The sequence below is a fragment of the Cydia splendana genome, chromosome 12 (assembly GCF_910591565.1).
Source record: "Cydia splendana chromosome 12, ilCydSple1.2, whole genome shotgun sequence".
Classification (NCBI taxonomy): domain Eukaryota; kingdom Metazoa; phylum Arthropoda; class Insecta; order Lepidoptera; family Tortricidae; genus Cydia; species Cydia splendana.
Genome location: NC_085971.1, coordinates 20,596,667 through 20,621,368, shown reverse-complemented (window position 1 = coordinate 20,621,368; position 24,702 = coordinate 20,596,667). Strand labels below are relative to the sequence as shown.

General features: G+C 38.4%; 1 protein-coding gene and 2 long non-coding RNA genes across 6 annotated transcripts in view; all 3 read left to right on the top strand.

Moving 5' to 3' along the window:
- Window positions 1–24,702, top strand: part of LOC134795644 (uncharacterized) — a 439,378-nt gene that overhangs the window by 13,037 nt on the left and 401,639 nt on the right. The window lies entirely within an intron of this gene.
- On the top strand, window positions 4,219–5,144 carry LOC134795847 (uncharacterized). Its single transcript, XR_010144870.1, has 3 exons — window positions 4,219–4,389; window positions 4,462–4,554; window positions 4,641–5,144. It is a non-coding gene; the product is annotated as an uncharacterized LOC134795847 (long non-coding RNA).
- LOC134795846 (uncharacterized) lies at window positions 16,151–17,959 on the top strand. Its single transcript, XR_010144869.1, has 3 exons — window positions 16,151–16,593; window positions 17,050–17,175; window positions 17,542–17,959. It is a non-coding gene; the product is annotated as an uncharacterized LOC134795846 (long non-coding RNA).

Below are 24,702 nucleotides of genomic sequence, written 5' to 3'. Positions count from 1 at the left end.
ATTTAATATATTGGTGATTAATGTATTTAGTCGACTATGACGAGGCACTATAGCCAGTATAGATGGCAAATTTTAAAGTCTAGGTCCCTTGGAACTACACATTTGTATTCTTTGATATTTTCTGTAAATGCCAACTGAATTTAACATAGGTCGTTATGGAATAACCCAAGCCATAATATACATACGCTCATGGTAATAATGTTGCATGGATGCCTCTCGACAGGCTAATACACCCTCTGATCCCATACGGTGCATTGGGGATATTCCAATAGGTTTTCAGTTTAGGCTTAAGAAGCCATTTGACGGTAGATTTTGTTTGCCCTTTTTTAAATACCTAAAGATACAGACTTTTTTATCTAACTTCTTAAAAATATTTAATTATTATAGAGATACACCGTTGTCAGTATCAAATAACTTTGAATATTTTTTGAACTCTCTGCCAAGGATTTCTCAAAAGACTACACAGAAAATAGTGTACTAGGTTTTTAAAGGCTACGGTAGCCACTTAAAATCAGGCGGGCCAAACAGCATAGTACCTAATTAAAAACTATTGAAAATATCCTGTTTACGGAATAACCTGAACACACCTCACATTTTATTGCCCCATCACCGTACCCATATTAGCCCTGGCCATTATACAGCGTGTCCGGAAAGGCGTAACGGCGGCAAAAAGTTAATGGCTCGCTTTTATACCATCCTGTATACAGATGAGTCGGCGTTTCCTTTCGCTTGCCAAGCGATGCTTAAAGTGCTTTTAGACTCAGTTAGGGTATGGGAAGTAAGTGTGTTTGTATAAGTGTTATTATATTAAAACGCTGGTAGCCTAGCCGTGGGACTACCAATGAGTTTTTCGGAATTTATGTACGAAATGTCATTTGGTATTTATTAACCATTGGCTTTTTAGTGAAGGAAAACATCGTGAGGAAACCGGACTAATCCCGATAAGGCCTAGTTTCCCCTGTGCTTTTGTAAATATTGCCTGTTTTTACAATATTTGCACGCGTGCATGTGCATAAGACTGAATGCACGGAAATCTTTTATTTTGTAACACCTTCTCATAGCTGTGTTCTATGCAAATAAATTCTTTGAATCTATGAATCTTTTGGGTTGGAAGGTCAGATGTCAGTCGCTACCCCAATTCTTGGGATAACTATGGTATTCGTGGCCAAATCTGGGACCACGCGAGGAAGATGATGATGATGATATTATAAAGGCCCATTCTCATCATTCCGGGACGTAGCCAAGATAACAATCGCTTATCGACATACGTCAATCGAAAAATAAACACATAATTTGCATGCTGTAGGTATGTGGATGTAGTAATTAAATTATATTGTAAATTGGTTCCCGAAAATGGCTCTTACCCATAGATTTAATTATGAGATATTAATAAAACTTAGCAAACCTCTGTAAAATTTTCTCTCTTTTTAACGAACACAAGTGTAAATATTACGAATAAGGACAAATGATCATCAAAGCTTGTCAGGTTTGACAGAAGTTTATGAATAAAGCCAATAGTGTGTAAGTAAATTGTACCACGGCCCGGTACGGTTATTGTATTGTGTAGGTAGTTGTTTAATATTGCTTCCGAAGTTCCGACTGGGGTATTTCAAGAATCATTATAATTGTTCGCGGAACAATATCAAGATGTACAAACAGCAATACTCCTAACAGTACATCGGTGGACCTTGTTACAAAAGGCATAATGTCTGCCGATGTACAGTTAACAGTATGGGCGATGGTACTGTGAAATTTAACACGCAATATTCGTGTTCTGATTTCTGGCATAATGGGTTAAACGTTCGAGGTTTACCGTATACTTCCTGTTTCGATTACTTTTTTTGTAGCAGTTAGAAGGATGGGGAAATATTCGCTCAAGGCAGGTAAGTTTTGGTAGTTCTGTTCTTAGGTGTTAGTGGGGTCGACTATACAGATCTGCAAGTGGCACAAAGTTTCCGGAAAGCTGAAAAAGTGTTGAAAATTTTAAGAAAATTTACATTAAATATATTTTTTTTTATTGAAAAATTTCGATCGCCGTACAAAGATATGAGACATATTTCCATATTGTTACGTTTCAAACGTAGCAGGGGAAATTTCTTTTTTTAGTTTGGTACTCACAACGACACCTAGCGGCATTGTGGTTGAACAGGCCGTGCAGGATTGTTTTCGGCGCCATCTATCCGCATCAAGAGGCACTCGATCACTTAGTCGCGAGCTTGATACTTTATGGTTATTATTTAACATTAAATATTTTCTTTAGTGACTTAAATGTTTAGGTTTAATTCTTCTAAAATATTAATACTCAATATAGTTAGTCTTTTGATATGATAATTTCCAAATATTGTTTGGGACATCGTTTGCAATGCCTGGCAAAATTCCTTGGCTGTGAAGCGCGGATGTAGATTGAAAAAAAATAACAAGAGAGGAAATTGATTGTCGAGCGCGATCAAGTCACTGAGATTTCCGCAGCCATGTGAGAAAGTTGGTGCAGATCTTCTCTGGTCGCTTTGTACGGGACCCATCCCTGTAAAATATGGAAACACATCTCGACTTCTTGTAGCAAGCAAACAGAACTCAACATGGCGTCCCATATTAAGTCCCTGTAAGGGCAAATTAGGATTATTTTTTATAAATGTCGGCAGTGTAGCATCGGCAGCTTCAATTGAAATCCGGCTTTAATGCCGGTCCCCACACTGGGCTCTTTCTTCGGGCACGTGTCGGCGCTGGGCGTTGCTGCGAACCTGGGCTGGTGCCTTGTGGTGCTCATCGCGACTGTGGCTTGTGGGATGGTCAGCCACCTGGACGCACGCCTCGACGGTTTCGACGTGTGTCACCGCGACTCGTGTGCTGCCTTCCGTGCGCCATTGGAGTAGCACGTGGCCACGGCTCCGCCGTCTTCTGCTCCGGACACGTGACTCAGGTGTAGTCAGATCTAATTTGTTGTTAGACTTATTCGGGCTCGTGATTCAATGTTGCGCGTCGCGACGTTGGTGCAGTAGCTAGGCGGCCACTTGGATACGTGATTTAGGTGTGCTAGTATCCATAAACTTTAATTAGCTTCACGCAATAGTGGCCTCTTAATAAACTTCAAGTGCTCAGTGCATAACTAGTGTATAGATTTAACAAACTTTAACTAAGACTGCGTAACCAGTCCAATAGCATAGTGTTCCTAGCATAATTAGTAACAACATAAGGTCATCTTCTGTGTTGCCTTTCTGTACTGTGTTCTTTGTGTGAAACATTGATATTATATTTAATTGTCTCGAGCTTGAACAATAGTTTTCTTTATCTCATCTCAGTTTTACCTATCTGTACGCTCTATAGCGTGCTGGCGCCCAATATTACTGCTTACTCTTTCTCTCTAAAATTAATTTAGTTACTAAAATAGATTTTTAGGAATAACACAGACGTGTAGTGTGACAATAGAGCGTCAGACCCACGAACCCTGAATACCACCAATAGTCCATAGCTTAATAAGACCAAAACGCTTGTTACAATATAATTTCGCAATTTCGGAAACTTTGAGCACATTAGTAGATTCAAGATTCGTCCAGGCAGTGAATAAGAAGATCCAGCTTTAATTTTCCATTTTTTGTTTTATTTTCAAGCATTTTTCGTTATGCAAACGACTTGGTAGAGTACAAAGTAAAATGCTACGAGATACCTCCCTCTAAAACCCCAAGTAGTAACTTACAGTATACATACTTGATACATACCTATATGTAGTTAGCTTGCCGGATCTCTGATTATTTATTGACACGCCGCGCCCGGTATATATGTCATCTTTATTTGGCATACTTCCGCCTAGTTTCGGAATATTTGCCCTCACGTTAAAATAAGCCTTTCGTATGTCATAATTATTCAATTTGCATACAGTTATGGTGTCAGTAATATCTAATGCACCATGATATTGTAACAACAATATATTATTCATCCATTTCTCAATACAAATAATGCACAGCCAGGGCCGTTTGATACCCTTAATGCCATCTAGCGAGCACAGTCGATATCAACATGGCCCGGGTTGCTAGACTTAATAATAATTTTGTGCACCTTCTTACATTTCTGTATTTGTTTTTAATCGCAGGTCGTATTTAAATTTAAAATGTTTTCAAATATTATTTTATTCGTCTGCGCGTTGTATTAATTAATCTTTTAAGCAAACTAAATAAGAAAGAAAGTGTTTTTTTGTCAAGTCATGTATTATTTGCACGAGCGCAGTTCGGACTCTAGCAACCCCGTCGTTTGATCTGTCACCGATGGCTCGCCACGTCGAGAGCCGTTCTTTTTGGATTCGGAAGAGATCGTAGCAAGGCGTGGTTCGTTTCCTTTTCCCAGCGGCCTGGTGCCGTCTGATGGCTTCTATATCGCGGTTTAAGCCGCCTAATCGTAAGTAACTCGTCGTTTCCCTTTTTGTATGGGTTTGTTAGTGCAGTGCTGACTGTTTTTATATTATTGCAGCTCGTTGGATGTGAATCGTCCTGTGCAGTTGAAGCCCCGGGTGCATTGAAATTATGCAAGTCCTTTCCTACGCCCGCTTATTGTCTGCCCCGGGTAAGCAGCGACCTACACGCAGTCCAGTATATTTATTCGATTCTGTGAATGTCTGTTCTGTTACTTAGTAGTTTTATAAATTTCAGGGTTTCAAGATTTACCGTCTTTATTACAAGTGTACGGTGTGGCCTCAAGATGCCAGCTTCTGCAAGCCGAGCTACCAGTGGCAGGGAGCTGTGCCTGGCGTTTCCATACTTCCACGTCGAAGTTCCTGGTCAACGTGGCGGTTGTATTGTTTACGGTCCCTCGAAGTTTTAGAGGTTAGATCGACCCTTTATTTTCATATTAATTACTGAACCAGAGATGCTGGTTCTGGCGCCCTCATACCCTTTAGTACCGTTTAAATTCGTCCGTCAGTAGGCCGCTTCTACCAAAACATTTAAAAAAAGAGTTCGCTATACCCATAACTGTTCCCTCAACACTTAAAAAAGAGTCTGGTGCTCATGTTATTTAGATAAGAGCTAGTTTACCTTACGTTCCTGTCATTACGGCCCTTAAGGCTCTCCGGGTTAATTTTGAAATTATTTAAATAAAGGTTCTAACCATATTGTGTAGTTTCCTTAATTAATTAAGAAAATATTCCATATTAGAACCCCCTAGAATAATAATGGTTACAATAAAAAAAAATTTTTTTCGCGATATTAACACTTGTCGCTAATAGCCTTTGAAGGACAAAAATTCCCTTACATTACGTAAAATTCCCTGCGATCTCATCTGTCAATCGACCACAGACAATAAATCAGTTGGAGCGGCCATAGATAACGCGATGGCGCTCATTTATCTATGGCTCATCGATTTTTTTTGAGCGCTAATTAATCAACCTGTTGGAGCTTTCAAACAATTGATTGGGCGGTAAATGTTATATCTTACAGCGCGATTCGGGAAATGAATTAGAGATTCACTAGATATGAAATAGTAAAGATATGTGACGTTCCACGGCACAAGGTACCATTGCCCCGGCTGAATATTGGAGCGGCGTTCATTATAGCGTAAGCGCCAGCCGCCATAAGGTACCTTTTGCCGTGGAACGTTACATATCTTTACTATTTCATATCCAGTGAAACTCTAATTCATTTCCCGAATCGCGCCGTTAGTGTCGGAAACCTCTCAGGATCACAGATACGGTTATTTTCATTGTTGTTTATTGCATCCATGTAATATACATACATATTTGTATCTATGCAGTGGTGCCTAGCTAATAGTTTCTTAGCTGTCTGTATATTGCATCAGCATAGGAATACATGGTGTTACACTTAAAGTTAAGAAGCGTATATGTTACACTGCACTGTGAGGATGTTACAAGCTGTTACACAATTGCACTTAATTTTCAATTTGTATTACATTAAGTCTTTCTGCTAGAGTTAGACCAAGAAAAGTCTGCAGCGATTTTGATAGCCCACAGTGCAAGTGTTATTTATACGTCATACCTAATTTTATAGACGTTTACATTTAAAATAACACTTGCACTTTTATTTTATAAGGTACTTAAGTATTAAGTTTGTGTTATTTACGTTAAATAAACACTTTTACCTCGCACTGCATGGGCTATCAAAATTGCTGCAGACTTTTCTTGGAAACTCTAGCAAAAAAGTAAAAAAAAAACGTTTTGACGTTTAATATTTTGACACTTTGCTAAAATAATTGGCAATTCCACATGCCTCGTACCTCAAAATTCGTGCATGCTCTCATTTGGGCGATTCGAATTAGCAATGCATACACTATCGCCAAATTGGTCCGTTAAAATGGGATTACTGTCGAGTGGTGCGAGCCGTAAATGGGTTCATTAAATCGAAATCGAGCTTAGCCCGGACGTTTTACTTGCTAGTATGGCGAAAGAGAAACAATTTAAAATAAATTAAAACAATTTATTGCGCTCATAATTTAGATAAGTACTTTATCTTGTCCCTTTGACCCATTTCTATTTCGCCCTATGGTTGACTGGTAGAGACTGTCTAGAGGCATTAACTTCGCCTGCTGTACAATCAGCTGCAGAGATTGTTGACCGTCCTGCAAAAAAAACTATACAGGGGAGAGGGGGAGCTGACTACTTCTTTATTATACATTACTTTCACTACACCTTATAAAACAAAGTCCCCTGCTGCGTCTATCTGTTTATATGTATGTCCGCGATGATGTACCTACTCAAAAACTACTGAACGGATTTTCAACTATCAATAGAGTGATTCTTGAGGAAGGTTTAGGTGTGTAATTTGTTAAGGTTTTGTGTAACCCGTGCGAAGCCGGGGCGGGTCGCTAGTAAATAAGTAGAATCTAACAAAATATAGAAGTGAAAGTCGTGCGTGAGATGCGCGGCAATTACCAAGACGATCGTCAAGGGGCCCGTTTCTCTAAAGCTTGTTACTTGTAATACAAGCGGATGTCACTTTTTGACAGCTTATGTTAGAAAGCGACTTCCACTTGTACGAGTATAACAAGTTACAAGCTTTTAAGAAACGGGCCCCAGCGGGCGCAGCATGGATCCATTTTTATCGCTTGTCACCATGCCTGTCCCGTTCTGACAAGTATGTAAGTGCGAAAGTGACGTGCATAGTGACAGACGACAAAAATGGAACCATGCTGCGCCTGCAGATCGCATAAGGATCGTATCAAAGCCAGCGCACACCCATAACAAATAGTTAAAACCTTTATAAAATAAAAATAAAGTAATGTACTTATGTACAACAATCAGGGAATTAAATATTTCGCGCAACCGTATTTTTACTGGACTAATTTTCGGGGAATACTATGCGATTTACGTGTCTCGAATAGAGATCGCAATAAAATTGGTGTCTGCGCTGTAGGTTTTTATTATATGTTTCAATTCTGCTATAAAACTTTAAACCATAGTTCCCCACTCCCCAGCTCACACAAGGGCATATCAAATTGTTTATTCGTATGTATGTATGTATGTAAACACTTAATTGTACATAAGACAGGTAAAATTACGATGAAACAAAATATATATAATGTACAAAGGCGAACTTATCCCTATAAGGGATCTCTTCCAGTCAACCTTTATTCGATTTTTATTCGTCATCTGGTTTTCAGTTCATGCTCTATAACCTGTATGCTCCAACCTAGAGATTCAACATTTTTGCTTGAAATGCAACTATCGTTCCCTGAGTAACGCCACTCCGCCATTAGCAATTAACGAAGGCCTCATTAGTAAGTTGAAGCCGCCGATCGGAATTCAATTATACGAGTGTATTGATTACGACGGAAACGAGTACATTACCTTACCTACAGCGTAAAGGATGACTCACGTTAGACCGGGCCGTGTCCGGGCCGGAGCTTCGGCTCACTTTTCTATGACAGATGACTGATGATCACGTGATTCGCGTGATGCTTTCCATAGAAAATGAAGCGCCGGAAGCTCCGGCCCGGACACGGCCCGGTCTAACGTGAGTCATCCTTAACACATACCTGCAATGAAAAAGACAAGTTTAAGAAGAGGTGATATAAAAAATTGCTTAAAGTCCTAGCCAAGGAATAGTTATTTACGATACAAGTGCGGAAAAGAGGAAATTCGAAACGAGTGGCGATAAATTAAAACACGACCGAAGGGAGTGTTTTAAATCGACACGAGTTGCGAATTACCTATTCGCACGTGTAACGTACAACGTTTTACAGTACATCTGGCCCTTTCAACTTTTGACATACGCACGGAAAGCGCGCTTTACGCACTAGTGCGGGAAAATAGCACCATATGTACTGTAAAAGGGTTTATTTCATGGCAACCAACGGCCCACCCACTTCAAAACTTAACGGTATATTAACAAATTTATTTTTCTGAGGTGATCCAGTTAGAAGGTCGAACCATACTGTTCTACCTTATGCCGGGATCGCACGTAGCGAGTAGAGTGGCGAGACAGTAAAACGAAGTATGATTTTGTTACTCGGCCGAGTAAAAATTCCATACTACATTTTACTGTCTCGCCACTCTACTCGGTACGTGTAACCGAACCGAGCCCTTAGGGTTAGCCAGGGGGCGCCATAAGCCTTCAGTAAGAAGTGCATATACTTGGAAAAATTCTACCCATGCCGAGGACGCGGGTTCGATTCTAGCCTGGGGCACTGGAGGCGTTGGACACTTTTTCTTAGTAGGGTAATTCGCCAGTAACTGGCCACTGTTAGTAATTGGCCACCCTAAACTAAAAATGAATTCTATTCACCTATAAACAGAATTCATTTTAGTATACGGCGGCTAGTTATTGAAGGCTGGCCATGCAGTTATTGATACTTTATACTAAAATGAATTCTGTTTATAGGTGAATATAATTCAGTTTTAGTTTAGGGTGGCCAATTACTAACAGTGGCCAGTTACTGGCGAATCACCCTATATGACATTTATTTCTGTTAGGATTAAGGTTGCAAAGTTAGAGAATTGTGATATAATTTTGTCTTTGTACCTAGATATAGTAGATATGAACAGCGTCAGCCTAAATTCTGGGGGATCTGAAAATAGCAGGCCCAGCACGGCATATCGATCGAGCCTGTATTAGCATCAGATTACGTAAATCGGCAATTACTCCCGCTGAAGAACTGGAGCAAACCTAAGAATAATGTTAGGTTTAGTCCTCGAAATATTATTAAAAATAGAAAAAGTTTTCGTCCTAAATATTTTAATTGCAGATGATAAAATGACACGTTAAAAAAAGAAACAATTAAGAGATACAGATCGACCTAGGCCCAAACTAAGCAAAGCTTGTAATATGGGTACGACTAGGCGACGATAAACGTACTTATATGCATAAATACATCGGGGGGCACGGCAGTGCCCCCGCCAAGTCGAGCGCGAAGCAAACACTGCCGTACCATCCTTTACTGGAACCATTTCGCCGCATTTTCAGGTCCCTATTTGAGAACCTCTGGATAAGACCAGAACGCAGAAATTTTCGTCATCCAGTAAGCTATAATCACATACTTAAAATCCAAAATTTCAAGTCTGTAGGTCATTTAGTTCCGAAGTTAAGCGAAAGCAAAGTTTCGCATTTATGACACACACTCACTCACTTATGATCATCAGAATAGAACTAGTACTTCCCATAAACTCAGAGAGCTGAAATTTGGTACAGAGTTAGGGTTTAATGGCCACATAAAGGGAAAACTATAAAAACTAGGATAATCGAAGATCTGGAGTACCTGGTGACCCTGATTAGAAAACACAAGAGCCCAACCAAACTATTGGAGATCGACATACCGCCTTTACAAAAAATAATCAAATTGGTGGGCCGCTTCATTTGATGTCAACAATCGAAGGTCTGAAGTATCTGATGAAGAACCCTCAGCTGGTCTCAGCTGTATTAAGGCTCCGTCAGACATAGGCGTTTTGCTTGGTGCAACATATGTACACACTGTTTTGGCCATCCGACACGCCTTGATGAGCCTTTGGGAAAGTAGTACCCAAGATGGAGCTGATGCTGAACCCTGGCTGTACCTATAGTGGAACTCAGGCTTGGTGCAACATATGCACACACTGTTTTGGTCATCCGACAAACCTTGATGAGCCTTTGGGAGAAAAGTACCCAAGATGGAGCTGATGCTGAACCCTGGCTGTACCTAGTGGAACTCAGGTTTGGTGCAACATACGCCCACGCTATTTTGATCATCCGTCACATCTTGATGAGCACTTGGGAGAGCAGTGCCCAAGATAGAGCTGATGCTGAACCCTGGCTGTACCTAGTGGAACTCAGGTTTGGTGCAACATAGGCCCACGCTATTTTGGTCATCCGTTACATCTTGATGAGCACTTGGGAACGCAGTCCCCAAGATAGAACTGATGCTGAACCCCGACTGTACCTACTGGAACTGAGGTTTGGTGCAACATAGGCCCACGCTATTTTGGTCATCCGTCACATCTTGATGAGCACTTGGGAGAGCAGTACCTGAAATAGAGCTGATGCTGAACGCTAGCTGTACCTAGTGGAACTCAGGTTTGGTGCAACATAGGCCAACGCTATTTTGGTCATCCGTCACATCTTGATAAGCACTTGGGAGAGCAGTACCCAAGATAGAGCTAATGCTGAACCTTGGCTGTACCTACTGGAACTTAGGTTTGGTGTAACATAGGCCAACGCTAGTTTGGTCATCCATCACATCTTGATGAGCACTTGGGAGAGCAGTACCTGAAATAGAGCTGATGCTGAACGCTAGCTGTACCTAGTGGAACTCAGGTTTGGTGCAACATAGGCCAACGCTATTTTGGTCATCCGTCACATCTTGATAAGCACTTGGGAGAGCAGTACCCAAGATAGAGCTAATGCTGAACCCTGGCTGTACCTACTGGAACTTAGGTTTGGTGTAACATAGGCCAACGCTAGTTTGGTCATCCATCACATCTTGATGAGCACTTGGGAGAGCAGTACCTGAAATAGAGCTGATGCTGAACCCTGGCTGTACCTAGTGGAACTTAGGTTTGGTGCAACATAGCCCCACGCTATTTTGGTCATCCGTTACATCTTGATGACCGCCTAGTGGAACTCTGCAACAGGCACACGACGACAAGTCGGTTAACCAAAACAAAGTGTGCCTATGTTGCACCAAACCTGAGTTCCACTAGGTACAGCCAGGGTTCAGCATCAGCTCTATCTTGGGTACTGCTCTCCCAAGTGCTCATCAAGATGTGACGGATGACCAAAATAGCGTGGGCTTATGTTGTACCAAACCTGAGTTCCACTAGGTACAGCCAGGGTTCAGCATCAGCTCTGTCTAAGGTACTGCTCTCCCAAGTGCTCATCAAGATGTGACGGATGACCAAATTAGCGTGGGCTTATGTTGCACCTGTTAGATAAATGAAGAATTTTTTAAAATATTAAATATTAAAAACATAAAACTGATAGTAAATATTATTTTCAAGGTAAAACTTGTCAGGAAGTTATTTATTTACCTTGATTCATAATTATGTAAAACTGCTAAATCAATAACTAGATACTATTTAAGTTTTAAGTAAGATAAATAAAATAACAAACAGATGTAATTGAAAATAAAACTGTTTTATTAAATTAAATAATCCAATTTATTAACCTTATCATCAACAACTTATACACAATCACTATTGGTTTATAATTCAGTAAGAGATGATTTAATTAATTATTAATTAATTAATACATCTAATTAATCAAGTAAGTACATAATTATTACAATAATTACCAACATAGTATTTACTTAACTTTCAATACTCCTTTGGCGATGATTAACTCAGTGCTGCAGGGCAAAGCAGAATGCAGAATGCTCAAAGCAGAATGATCAGTAATGGATGGGTCGGTCCCTTTTATACCAATTTCTACCTGGCAACTGGTTTATCATGCCACTTGTCATTCGATAAGTGACGTCACAGAAGTAGTTTCTCATGTACCTCGTCCATTTATCGAATCATGCAGAATAAAACTATTAGAATATATTTTCAATAAACTCCGTTATACATAATTATTAATCAGTAATATTAATTCAAAATATAATTACTTCAAAGTAGTTTACAAATTTAAGTAGTAAGTTAACAGACTTACTGTTTCTCTTGTCAACGGTGGTTTCGTATCGTACCTACCCACATAAATAGCAAATTCTGTAAAATTCACGTAATGTTGTGTTAAGTGTTTAAATAGTGTAATATATTATCAACATTGAACGTCAAAGAGAAACAGGTCAGTTTTATACGTAATACAATTTGTACATAGAATAACAATATTCTAACACACCAAACCTGAGTTCCACTAGGTACAACCAGGGTTCAGCATCAGCTCAGATCTATGTATACTAAAACCTTTACCAGAATGTAACAAACACTTTTCTGAAAACCGCATCAAAATCGGTTCAGCCAAACGCGAGATAATCGCGAACAAACATACATACGGGTCATACTGAGAACCTTTATTTTAAGGCGGTTAAAAATACATCAACTTTGACATTTTTGGCAGTAATGCAGTCGGCAGCTATACTGCAGCAGGATTGCAGCATGCACTACTGCCGACTGAATTACTGAGGTAAATATCAAAAATTCGGTCAGCATCATCGTATTTGACATTTGCTGCAGTAATGCAGTCGGCAGTATTGTCGCAATATACTGCTGCAGGCTACAAAACGCTCGTGAAACTATTCAACGTCCATGATCATGCTTTCCAACGTCCAACGTTCAGTAATCGAGTGACCGCTCGCAACACGCGCTGCGTTGTGTGTGACTGCGCGGGCGTGATCAAAGCGGGTCGCGCGCGCAGCGCGCCGGCGGGCCGCTGCGTCCAAGCGCAGATCGCGAGCGCCACGCGCTCGCGTCACGCTCGCATCGTGCCCCGCTCACGCCGCGCTTTGAAAACGCTCATGTGTGACGGAGCCTTTAGAGATATGGTAATAAAAAAACTACTCCTAAAAGGAAAAAAAATGTGTCAAATAAGAAAATCTAATAAAATAAATCAATATACCCACGTTTCTACAAAAAGAAGTGAAATCCCACCAAAAACATTCTGTAAAAAACTAGCCAAGTCTCGATGGAGCTGCTATTGTTTATCTCTAAAAAGTAATGAAATCTAGACAAAGTCGTGCCAAGTCTAAGGTTCCTTACTGCGATTTCTTTATTATTATAGTTAATGTTGTGTGACTTGGCCGTTGAAGGGTACACAAGGGTACAAAACCAGGTGCTCCATGACACCAAACATACAGTATAAAAAATTATTTCCAGTACAGACGGGCTTCTAATCATTGATAGAAGTCCGTCTGTACGTCTATTTTATGTTAGATCGATGGTCGATTTGACGCTTCAAAAAGAAGTGTTTGTTTCAGGCTCGCCTATACATAAGTATTATTGAAATACGCAGCTTTATCAAGCCTACAATTGACTGGTTATTGAATCAACGTTTTCCAAGTGGCAATTTTCCACCGTCAATGGATAGCGGTTCTGGCGACAGATTGGTGCAATGGTGTCATGGAGCACCTGGTTTTGTACCCTTGTGTACCCTTCAACGGCCAAGTCACACAACATTAACTATAATAATAAAGAAATCGCAGTAAGGAACCTTAGACTTGGCACGACTTTGTCTAGATTTCATTACTTTTTAGAGATAAACAATAGCAGCTCCATCGAGACTTGGCTAGTTTTTTACAGAATGTTTTTGGTGGGATAGGTACTTATATGTATACATAGACCGCATAGACGACATCCATACCTCAGAAACAAAATGATGATGACTCATTAGGGGCATAGGGCTCGCAGAAGCATTTTCCATTTGTCGCGATGTCCAACAAACAAATATTTGTGAAAAACACAAATAAATGCCCTTACCGGGATTCAAACCCGGGACCGCCTACTTCGTAGGCAGAGTCACTAACGACTATAGCTCGACCAAGAAAAGTCTGCAGCGATTTTGATAGCCCGCGCAGTGCAGTGTTATATTAAACGTCAAACGTCTATGAAATTATGACGTATAAATAACACTAGCACTGCGTGGGCTATCAAAACCGCTGCAGATTTTTCTTGGTCAGGCTGGTAGGCAGTTAAATGAAAATGAGCAGTTTGTTTTGTAAATAATGTATCTACCCCACAAATTGTGATTATCAGCATTTTAACCGTTCCTAAATCGTAGAATGTAACTAGATAATTACATCGGTTCACTAATCTAAGGTAATGAAGGCAAGGTCGGTGGAACTGTCCGTAGCAGTCACCGGCAATATGGCGGATAAGCACGCTCGCTTTAATGTTTACTTTGAAACGTGTACACTATTCGCCCTTGACTGATAGATATATATTATATGTAACTTATATTTATAAGTAACCCTTGGAACGATAATCGTTTAGATGTTTTAACTTGTCGTGCCCATAGGGTTAAGCGTCCTTGAAATAGGTAAGTGTGTAACGCTATAGCAGGTTTTAAGTTAGATTTATATTTGCTCGTTTGGAAATATATTATGATGTTGGCGTGTGCGTAACATTTTTAGATATAAATATAGAATAGAATAGAATAGAATAGAATAGATTTTTTCGTAAGCACAAACAATCGGAACAGTACATAGTATAAAAGAAAACACAAAATAAGATTAAAGTGCCACGAAATGGCCCCATCTCAGCATGTTGCTGGTGGCTTCCAGCGCTGATCTTCCGATGAGACCATCAAGTGAGAAGAATCACGGAAGGTAACAGACAAGAAGAAAAAAGACAGAAATAACATACAGTAAACAGTTAGTTAAATAAGAAAAAAGTTACACAGCAAGAAGATACAACATAACGACTATTTACAATTAAGATTAATTAATACAAAAACAAGCATCGTGCTCTAAATCGCTGTATCGATCCGGTCCGACCATATCTTGGCTGAGCATTACAGCTGTATATACTACTAGCGCCAACGGTGGCTACACTAACTAAAAAGCAATGTCAGACCAAACCAATATGGAGCGTTCATGAAATCTACGTTAAAAAATCTTGTAAGATTAGCTTATTAGCAAAACAGCATTGTAGGATGACGAATTTACGAAAATGTACGAAATACTAACATAACAGCACTCTACTAAGTATGGCGTAAAGGAATGATGAACCCTTGTCAGCCCAAAGGAACAAAACACTTGAGGTAAGCATAAGTAAAATTACAAACTACAGGCAGCTGGTATCAAGTCTGTAGGCTTCTTGGCTACGTTGGTGATTAAGTAAATACAGTTTAATCTTTGACTTAAAGCTATGAATACTTTGCAGGTTTCTCAAAGGCGGAGGTATATTATATATGACATTATAAATAAATATTATAGGACATTCTTACACAGATTGACTAAGTCCCACAGTAAGCTCAAGAAGGCTTGTGTTGTGGGTACTCAGACAACGATATATATAATATATAAATACTTAAATACATAGAAAACAACCATGACTCAGGAACAAATATCTGTGTCATCACACAAATAAATACCCTTACTGGGATTCGAACCCAGGACCATCGGCTTCACAGGCAGGGTCACTACCCACTAGGCCAGACCGGTCGTCGGTCGGTGGTCGTCGGTCATTATGGAGATCAAAAAGATAGAGATGTAAAGGGCAGAAAAAATCGTTCTCAAAAAACCCGGTCAAGTGCGAGTCGGACTCGCGTTACAAAGGGTTCCGGACATTACCCAATTTTTAACAATGTATCTTTTTAAGACTACAGCCTAAAACCCCCTTGTGCTTGAGAGGAGGCCTGTGCCCAGCAGTGGGACGTATATAGGCTAAATTATTTTATTTTATTTTTTTAAGTGGAACGTGAATGAAATGTCTTTAAAAAACCCGTAGGGCTCGGATCGAAAACTAACTAATTAAGTCCGATTCACGCTTGATTGCATATTTCTAATAGGTTTTCCTGTTATCTATAGGTAAAAAACTATTTTGAGTATTTTTTTCATAATTTTAGACCCATTAGTTTCTGAGATAAAGGGGGGGGGGGGGAGGTCGGACAGACAGACGCACGAGTGATCCTATAAGGGTTCCGTTTTTTCCTTTTGAGGTACGGAACCCTAAAAATGCAAAAAGATGACTAAAACTTCGGTCAGTAGGTATCCTTTGATCAAACACAGACAATAGGTTAAACGTTAAAATCAAGCAGTCCAGGGGCCCTACCGTGAAAATCGAACGATAGAGCGCCATCCGCACGTAAATTAGTTCGAACGAACCAACTGAAGCCTACCGGGAAACTCTTTCGTTTTGGCTTACGTCTTTCGAATCCATAGAATTGACCGACGTGAATGGAATGAACGAACCTAACGTTAAGTGTGCATCACACTTCACATCCTACGCTGGGACATAAAACCGGTAAATTAATAATTTACTTAAAACTGAGTTAGATATACTTAAATAATTAGTTTTACGTACTTATAACGTACAATGATACTAAAAACCTTCGTAGAATAAGTTTTAATACCAATTTAACATTTTTTGCTGTTTGTCGAATATAATTTTAATAGATTAAGCAGTAGTGTCAAGACTGTCAATGTCAAATTCATTGTTTACTGTCTCATGGCTGTCTTGATGTCGCCGATGTTTGTCTGTTGTACCACATATTTTAATATTATAAAATTTGTATTTACATTGAAAAGGTAAGAAAATCTTTATCTTGTCTTTAAAAAAAACTTTCTAAGCAGAAGAAATTACTGTTATAATTGAAGTACTTGACGACTTTTTGAAACTATGTATCACAATGTACCTACTTTTGATTATTTTAGTTGCTTTTAAACATATAAATTACTTCCTAGTACCCGATGACTTTCGAAACTACATAGTTTCGTTGCATACTTTTGGTTACTCTCGCTCGACTTATGAAACAAATAAGAATAAGATACTTGTTAAACAGTGAACAGTTGTAGTTTTTACATAAAATAATTATTTTAGCAGTTTAAAGGATAATTTTCAATCTACCTATTATTAATATTTTCTCAAAAGTAATTTATTTTATTACTTTGTAAGTTCTTAAGGTCAAATAGTCTATTGATTGTCCAAAGCTCCTGTAGCCGGTTATTTTAGAAAAATATGCTCTAATTCATGTGTTTTTTTAGTTCCAGACTAGTGGGAATCACAATGGACCTACAGTGAGCACCCTGGCAAGGAATATGTTCAAGCTTATAGCTTCCAGCTATTGCTGGAAAATGGAAATTTCTATAATGATATGGAGGCCAACAAAGGTAGGCATTTTTACTGATTTGGATCACAGTAACGTTTCGTACTCATGAAACTATCCTGATTGTGTATGAGATAATCTACGATTTTCTTTCACTTTCATACTTTCTTTGAAATAAAAGTGTCTGCCCAACGCCAACTAGGTACATGGGTACCTACTTACCTAGATGCCAAGTAGGCTGGCTACATACTTATATATCCTATACGTCATGCTTTAAAGGTCTACAAATGTCTAAATTATAATAAATAAGAATAATTAGATTTGACATATAAACTTAATTTCAATTTCACACCGTTCACTGGAGTATGGTTTAATACAATAATTTGTATATATCTAAATATAATTCTTGTTTTTATTAACATTTCCACAGACTCCAGAGCATGTCTGGCAGCGCCTCATAGGGCTATCCTGCCCTCGACTCCCAGTCTACCAGCCGCGCCGGTCCGTCGCCTAATCACAACTCCAACCCGGTCAACCGCAACAGGAGCCACAAGAATGTGAGGTGGTGCTGGAGATGAAGGTGATCGAAGCCAACTTATACACCCGCGAACTGATGCGGTGGAAAAAACTTTGGTCTTTTTTTAACATTAATTTTATAACTTTATTTGCTTAGACTGATTTGAAATATTCTTTATTGAAAGTGTATAATGTATATAGAGATTTGTCCGATTTTTGTTAAAATAAAAATAATAAAATTATACGCAAAGTATATTTTATTGAATTTAGCTATTTTTATCAGTACACGGAAGCGTCGCGACTATATCTCGCAGATCGTCGGGCAGTGGTCGAACACGTAGTTGGGAGATTTTCAATAAAAAGTTTGTCTTCACATTAACATTGTTTTATTTATTAATTTGTGTAAAAAATTTAACAATTTTACCAGGCTAAGGGTTAAGGGTTATATTTCCCACGTATGGCACTTCAAACATCTGTTCTATTTTTGATGAGTAAAACATTCAATTGTCATTTTCGAAATGTCAGCCTGGTAAAGGGTTAAAATTGTATAATTATATTTTAAATATTAATATAATAAAATTCGGGACTAACACATTCAGCACATGCACGAACAGGCGGCAAATGGGCAGAAGCTTCCTCCTCCTCCCTTATTGTCTACATTCGAAAAGAGTTAGTCAGACCAGGATATTAAGCGATTTTTATAGCACAGACGCGCAAATGTTATTTAAATACATAATTTCATAGAAATTTGGAATTTAAAATACACTTGCACGTTTGTGCTATAAAAATCGCTGCATACTTATCTTGGTCTCACTCTAATGTCATTTACATATTATTGACTAATCATTGACTATGTTTATTTGCACATACAAGAGTAAGAAATAAAATAGCCTACCTAACCTTATAAAATTATTTATCATAGGTACATTTATAACCGTTTCGGTGCGGTTGGCACGACAGGCGTGTCATCAATGATTTCAACGTGTGGCGCATGACACGACAGGCGTGCGATCATATTCTATGGCGTAAGGCACGCCTGCCGTGTCATGAAATAATTGTTCGCCGCCACAGCCAAAAGTTTTCGAAGTTTACACAACTCAGATATAATATAACATTTAGATTTTTACATTACAAGTCTTATATATTTCGTTCGTGTGTTCCTTTACGAGTAACATGTTTGCTTATCGTTATATACTATATTACTACACTGATTGTTTTGTAACAAAATTTTGCCATGGAATTTTGAAAATTAAACACACGCATTATACATCTTTAAATTTTAAAGTATTCTATCTATCTATCTTTGTATATCTACATCATTTATATCGATGGTCAAATATTCAGAACTATACTAGACAAAGTTATGCAATCATAGTTAATAACACAATCGGCACAATCTGTGTCTGGTTAAGACACATATTTTAAATCCAAATGTAATTTATTGTACCTGCTAGGTATATTACTCCGTAGTCAACTTGGCCAATACAACTCTTAGTGCTGCTAATCGTGTATTAGTTTAACTAGCAGGTACAATAAATTACACAATTTATTCCTGTAAAGGAGGCGATTCAAATATATGTGCCTTATTATCCTTATGCCTTACATTAGCTTTCTAAGGTGAATTTAATAATTACCACAGCATGGCCTCATAGGAAATAAGACTAGTTTGCTAGCCTCTGCTTATATAGTAGATAAGTCTTAGTCTTCTTCTATACTACGTAGGTACGGGGCATTGGGTAATAGTTGCATTATCAGCTGGTAATGTAGCTCCTTGAAAAGCCGGCAGTGTTATTTTCATCGCCGTCGTCGGGAGTACGGTCTTCGCGTATAGGCACAGCACGGATCACAGATCAGACAGTAGTGGCCATGGTGGTGGTGTAACTGAAACATCATAAGAACTGGTATTAGAATTATTACTATACTTACTATGTACTAATATTACTGTTTGACATCTTCATTACATTACTAGGAATTTCATTATTATTTAGAACAGCGGTAGGCAACAGGCGGCCCGTGAACCTCTCACTTGCGACCCGCGAGCCCCCTTGGCTATTTTGTATGTAATATTGATAAACGACAATGTTTGATAAAGTAACACATATTAACAAAGTGCGGCCCGCTTCAACTTTTTAACTACTATGTGGCCCTTGGCTGCTAAAATGATGCCGACCGCTGATTTAGAATACTAATTTTATGATTCTTATTTTCTTTAAACGCTAGTTTACAATGACTTCGCCATTTTGAAAGTTTTCGACGTGTAATAGTTACATGTCGTTGAAGTGTCGCCGGGAAACAGACACACACCAACAATGCGCGTGCTATCCCTGGGGAAAGCGTATCTAAGTATAAGCCTATAGTAGGACCTATGCCGATGGTTGTTGGATCTGTCGGCGAATGAAACAGCTTTCTCGTCACCCCCCCAATGCAAATCTACACAATGGATGGTTAACTTCATAGCTACAGTCCAAAACGCAGACATATTCGCAGACAAGTGGCCGTCCCTACAACGTAGTATCAGGATTTTTTTTAACTCTGCCTATGTTACTTAATATCAGTTTTTTTTAAATGTCTAGGTAACTTAGTAATACATAATATGTATGTTAGAGATAGTTCGAAAAGTGTATACATATTTATGAATTTTATGATACTGACTATGTATTATTAACAGTATAAGTGTCTTGGCATCTTGCAGCTGTAAACTTATACTTAGTGTTTGCCTGAATAAATAAAAAATAATAAAGAACTGCAAATCAGTGTCTATAACACTAAGTTACCTTTTAATATCCCAAATGTTAGCTCTATAGTGGAGCGCGTTATTTTGTATGGCGTTATAGCCTCGGGGATTCTTCTGCGGCGCCGGTTGCAGAAATCATAAGGTGTCCCGTGTTCCCGCAGTGGATACCCGGAGTCTTCTAAAATTATAATAAGCACATTATATTAATAGTGGGTTAATATCTGCCTAAAAACCATCGCTGGTGTTACGGAACCTTTCCTGAAGGCCGCAATGGAAACATTTATTTGTAACTAACACAAACAAATGAAGAGTCTCTCACCCTAAATGCATATACAATAAGCGGCAATTATTGCCGTTCTGTCAGGGATAATAATATAAAATAAGACACAATTATATTCCTATTATTTCCGTCCTCCACATTTTGCAACTAGAATTAGACCAAGATAAGGCTGCAACGATATTGATAGCATGCACAGTGTAGGTAAGTGTTATTTATGCGTCATAATTTCATAGAAGTTTGACGTTTAAAATAACAGTTGCACTGCGTGTGCTATCAGAATCATTGCAGTCTTCTCTTGGTCTAACTCTAGGGTCATTCGAAATATTTCGTAAATAGTTTCCGTGATGAGCTAAACCTTTTAGCAGCCAAGGGCCACATAAGTACCTAGTTGTTAACAATGTTGAAGTGGGCCGCACTTTATTAATATTTGTGAATTTATCAGATATTGTCGTTTGTCAATATTACATACAAAATAGCCAGCAAGGCTCGCGGGCCGGGCTGCAAGCGAAAGATTAGCAGGCCGCATGCAGCCCGCGAACCGCCTGTTGCCGACCGCTGCGTTAAACCATTAATGAACCCCTGACGTAACATGTGCATCTATGTCTGTCTGTAGTACGTAGCCCCCAACACACACATACACTCACACAGGCTCATTGATCTTACTGTAGGATCGTTTAGTGTATGATTAAGAACACAATATATATTTATATAAATTATTAAGTTATAACATACCTACCTACCTAATGTGCGCTATTTCGCTGGTACCACATGCCCTCTGCTCGAAGTAGTCTTGACTAATGCTAATGCTACATATGAAGGCGTCGTGGGTTGCCCTGCCGTACGACGCGTCCATGTTAATGATGTAGTTGACTTGTTCCCATATCTGAAAACCGAACGTTACATAATGTTAATTTATATTTCACCATAGTACGAATTTAGTTAGCTTAGCTCCCTTTTGCTTGTATTGTACAATTCTAATTTATTCCTATTTTTTCAGTCATCCACATTTTACATCTAGCGTCATTCGACAATTATGTAAATCATTTTTTCCATGATGCGCTAACTAAACGATTAATTGATTGTGTGTGTGTGTGTGTGTGTGTGTGAATTAATAAAAATGAACACACACACACACATACACACACATGCTTATTAATATTACTGTGGTATCGTAGTGCGTGATTAGAAACACCAAATATATTTATATAAATTATAACACATACCTACCTAATGTACACTATTTCGCTGGTGCCACACATGCCAGCTGCTCGAAGTAATCTCGACTAACGCTGTTGCTCCATATAAAGGTGTCGTAGGTTGTCCCACCATACGACTTGTCCACGTAATTGATATGATCCCGTATCTGAAAACCAAACGTCAGTTGTTGTTAATTTCTGTTTCACTTTAGTACGAAGTTACAAAAAAAAGGAAGTCAAATTCAAATCATGAATATTTTAGAGTAGGTATACAGTAGTATACACATCTTCTATAAAGTCTGAAAATAAGTAATGTAAGGCTTAGTAAATTAAATAAATTAACAATCCATACTTTCATACTAATATTATAAATGCGCGTAAAAGTGTGTCTGTCTGTTACCTCTTGACGCTTAAACCCCTGAACCGATTTGGACTAAATTTGGTATGGATATAGTTTGGGCCCCGAGAAAGGGTTAGTTTTTTTCAATCATCGTCATCATCCCACGCAGACGATGTCGCGGGCAGAAGCTAGTAATTAATAAATATCTTGGACACGGCGCGTATAGTACCTACGTCGATTCCTCTCACTGCGGCCTTGACCACCGGCAGCTTGGGCCTTGCCCCGCTGCTGGCGGCATTCTAGGTTAGTTTTTTTAATAATATGTTTATATATTTTTTATTGTTTTGTGATTTTTTTATATTCTACTTATATATTCAAATCGTAAAAACCTAAAAGCTAAGACACAAATCGACCTAGTCCAATAGAAAGCTAAATAAAGCTTGTATTGTGAGTACTAAATGAAGATATAATTATACAATAGATAGAATAATATAAAACATTCATAACTCCGGATCATATATCTGTGATAAACACAGAAATAAATACCTTTACCAGGATTCGAGCTCGAAAATTCCTGTTTTATTGACGGGGTCACTACCGACTGGGCTAAGAGCCAGTTTAAAATTAAAATATTTTGGGATTAGAATAAACTGGTTAAGATTATTATTTCACAAAATTATTTTTTCACACATGGAAAACATGAAATATACTGATCAATATATCAACCTCCTAACAGGATAAAGAGGCAATCTTTTTTTATAAGGTACACTAAAGAGACAACTTTCAAAACATTATTACAATAGTAAACAGTAGTATACATAAGAGGTAGGTTTTTTTATAAAATTGCCCTTCAAAACAAGCACAGAAATAGACAAGCTGTTTTAGCTGCTTCTATTAGACTAATAATAATAATATATCTGCCGGAAATAAAATTGCGTATCATTTTATTAGGCAGTCGTCCGTTTTATACCATTTATATCCCTTAGCTCAGTACTTATCATCACCATCGCTTGCACGCATTAGCCTAGTTAATTTTAGATACCATCAACTCTCAATAGTCCTTACACCCTGGCGGATGCTGCCTCTGCGTGTGTTCCATGACGCGGGCAAGGGCAGCATCCGCTCGGTTTACCCCTTACATTTCATTAAGTGTCAAAAGGGACTCACGTGTTGCCTACGGCTCCGCGCACGCCTCCCAAAGGTCCGGAACACCATTGTTCCGTGATGGAAAAGATATACAAGAAGCGGTCTTCATATTCGTATGGCCCATGAAGGGTCACATGTGTGCATCGAAAACCCCTGGAATGCAGAATGAAATTATTAGTACTTAATTTATGAAATATGATTTAAGATTAATGTGCATTACTTCTAATGTACAATGTATGTATAACTATTTTTTTGAGAAGAGCCCTGCTAAGTATTTACTGAAATACTGGTTAAGTACTACTTAGCATCAATTATGTATATATGTAAACTTCTTTTAGAATTGGCTAGATACGTAATTATTGTATGTAGGTAAGATTACCTACATATAAGGAACACTGTGTATAGATAGAGTGGGGGCTAGAACAACCTTAACTGTAAATGTTTTATGTATTTATTTATTTTAACATTTCAATCAGGTAAGAAGACCCATATATTACAAATACAATTTGACTGGACAATTCTTCTTTTTAAACCCAAGATTTTTTTTAACAATATCTATCAGTATATTTTATAAATTCATATTCATTCATGGTATATTAAGTAGTGTGTGCCAGGTACTCACAGTATTATTTTATCTGATATGAGGTTATTATAAATAATGTAAACAAATTTCACTTACCCGGCTTTAATGATATCCCATACTGATAAGACCGGGGTAATTTAGCAGTTGGACACCGCTTGCTGAGAAACAGGCATCCATTTGGTCCCGGCCCACTTCATGTTGATAATCTGCCTGCCATAAAAGTTTAAATGGAAAAATAACGTAGAAGTACACTACTTTGCGAACAACTCAGTTTGAATCTCGGCATTACCTATTTATTTATGTGATGAGCACAGATATCTGTTCCTGAGTCATTTGGTGTGTGTTTTCCATGTGTGTATTTATTATATATCACAACATAAGCCTTCTTGAGCTTATTGTGGGGCTTTGTCAATTTGGGTAAGATTGTCCCATAACATTTACATACATATATTATTAAATTAATATCTTCTGTATAATACAAAAATACATTCTATCAAATGGTATATTATTTTAATTAGATACTGACAGACACTACATAGCTTCCCATGAAGGTAGAACTTTGAATACTTGAAACATACATCTTGCAATGCTCTAGACCTTTTATTGTGAATGTTCAATGTTTTGACTATTTGATTAATGACTTACGAAATAATCTAAAACGTATACCTTATTGAACAGGGTCCTACAGCTATTTCGTCGTGGATGTGGAAATATGCAGCGTGGTATTTACAAACTCCGCGTCCAGAACTTTCACTTAGCGGATTTTTTATCGCATTAGGCACCCATAGAAGCGGCT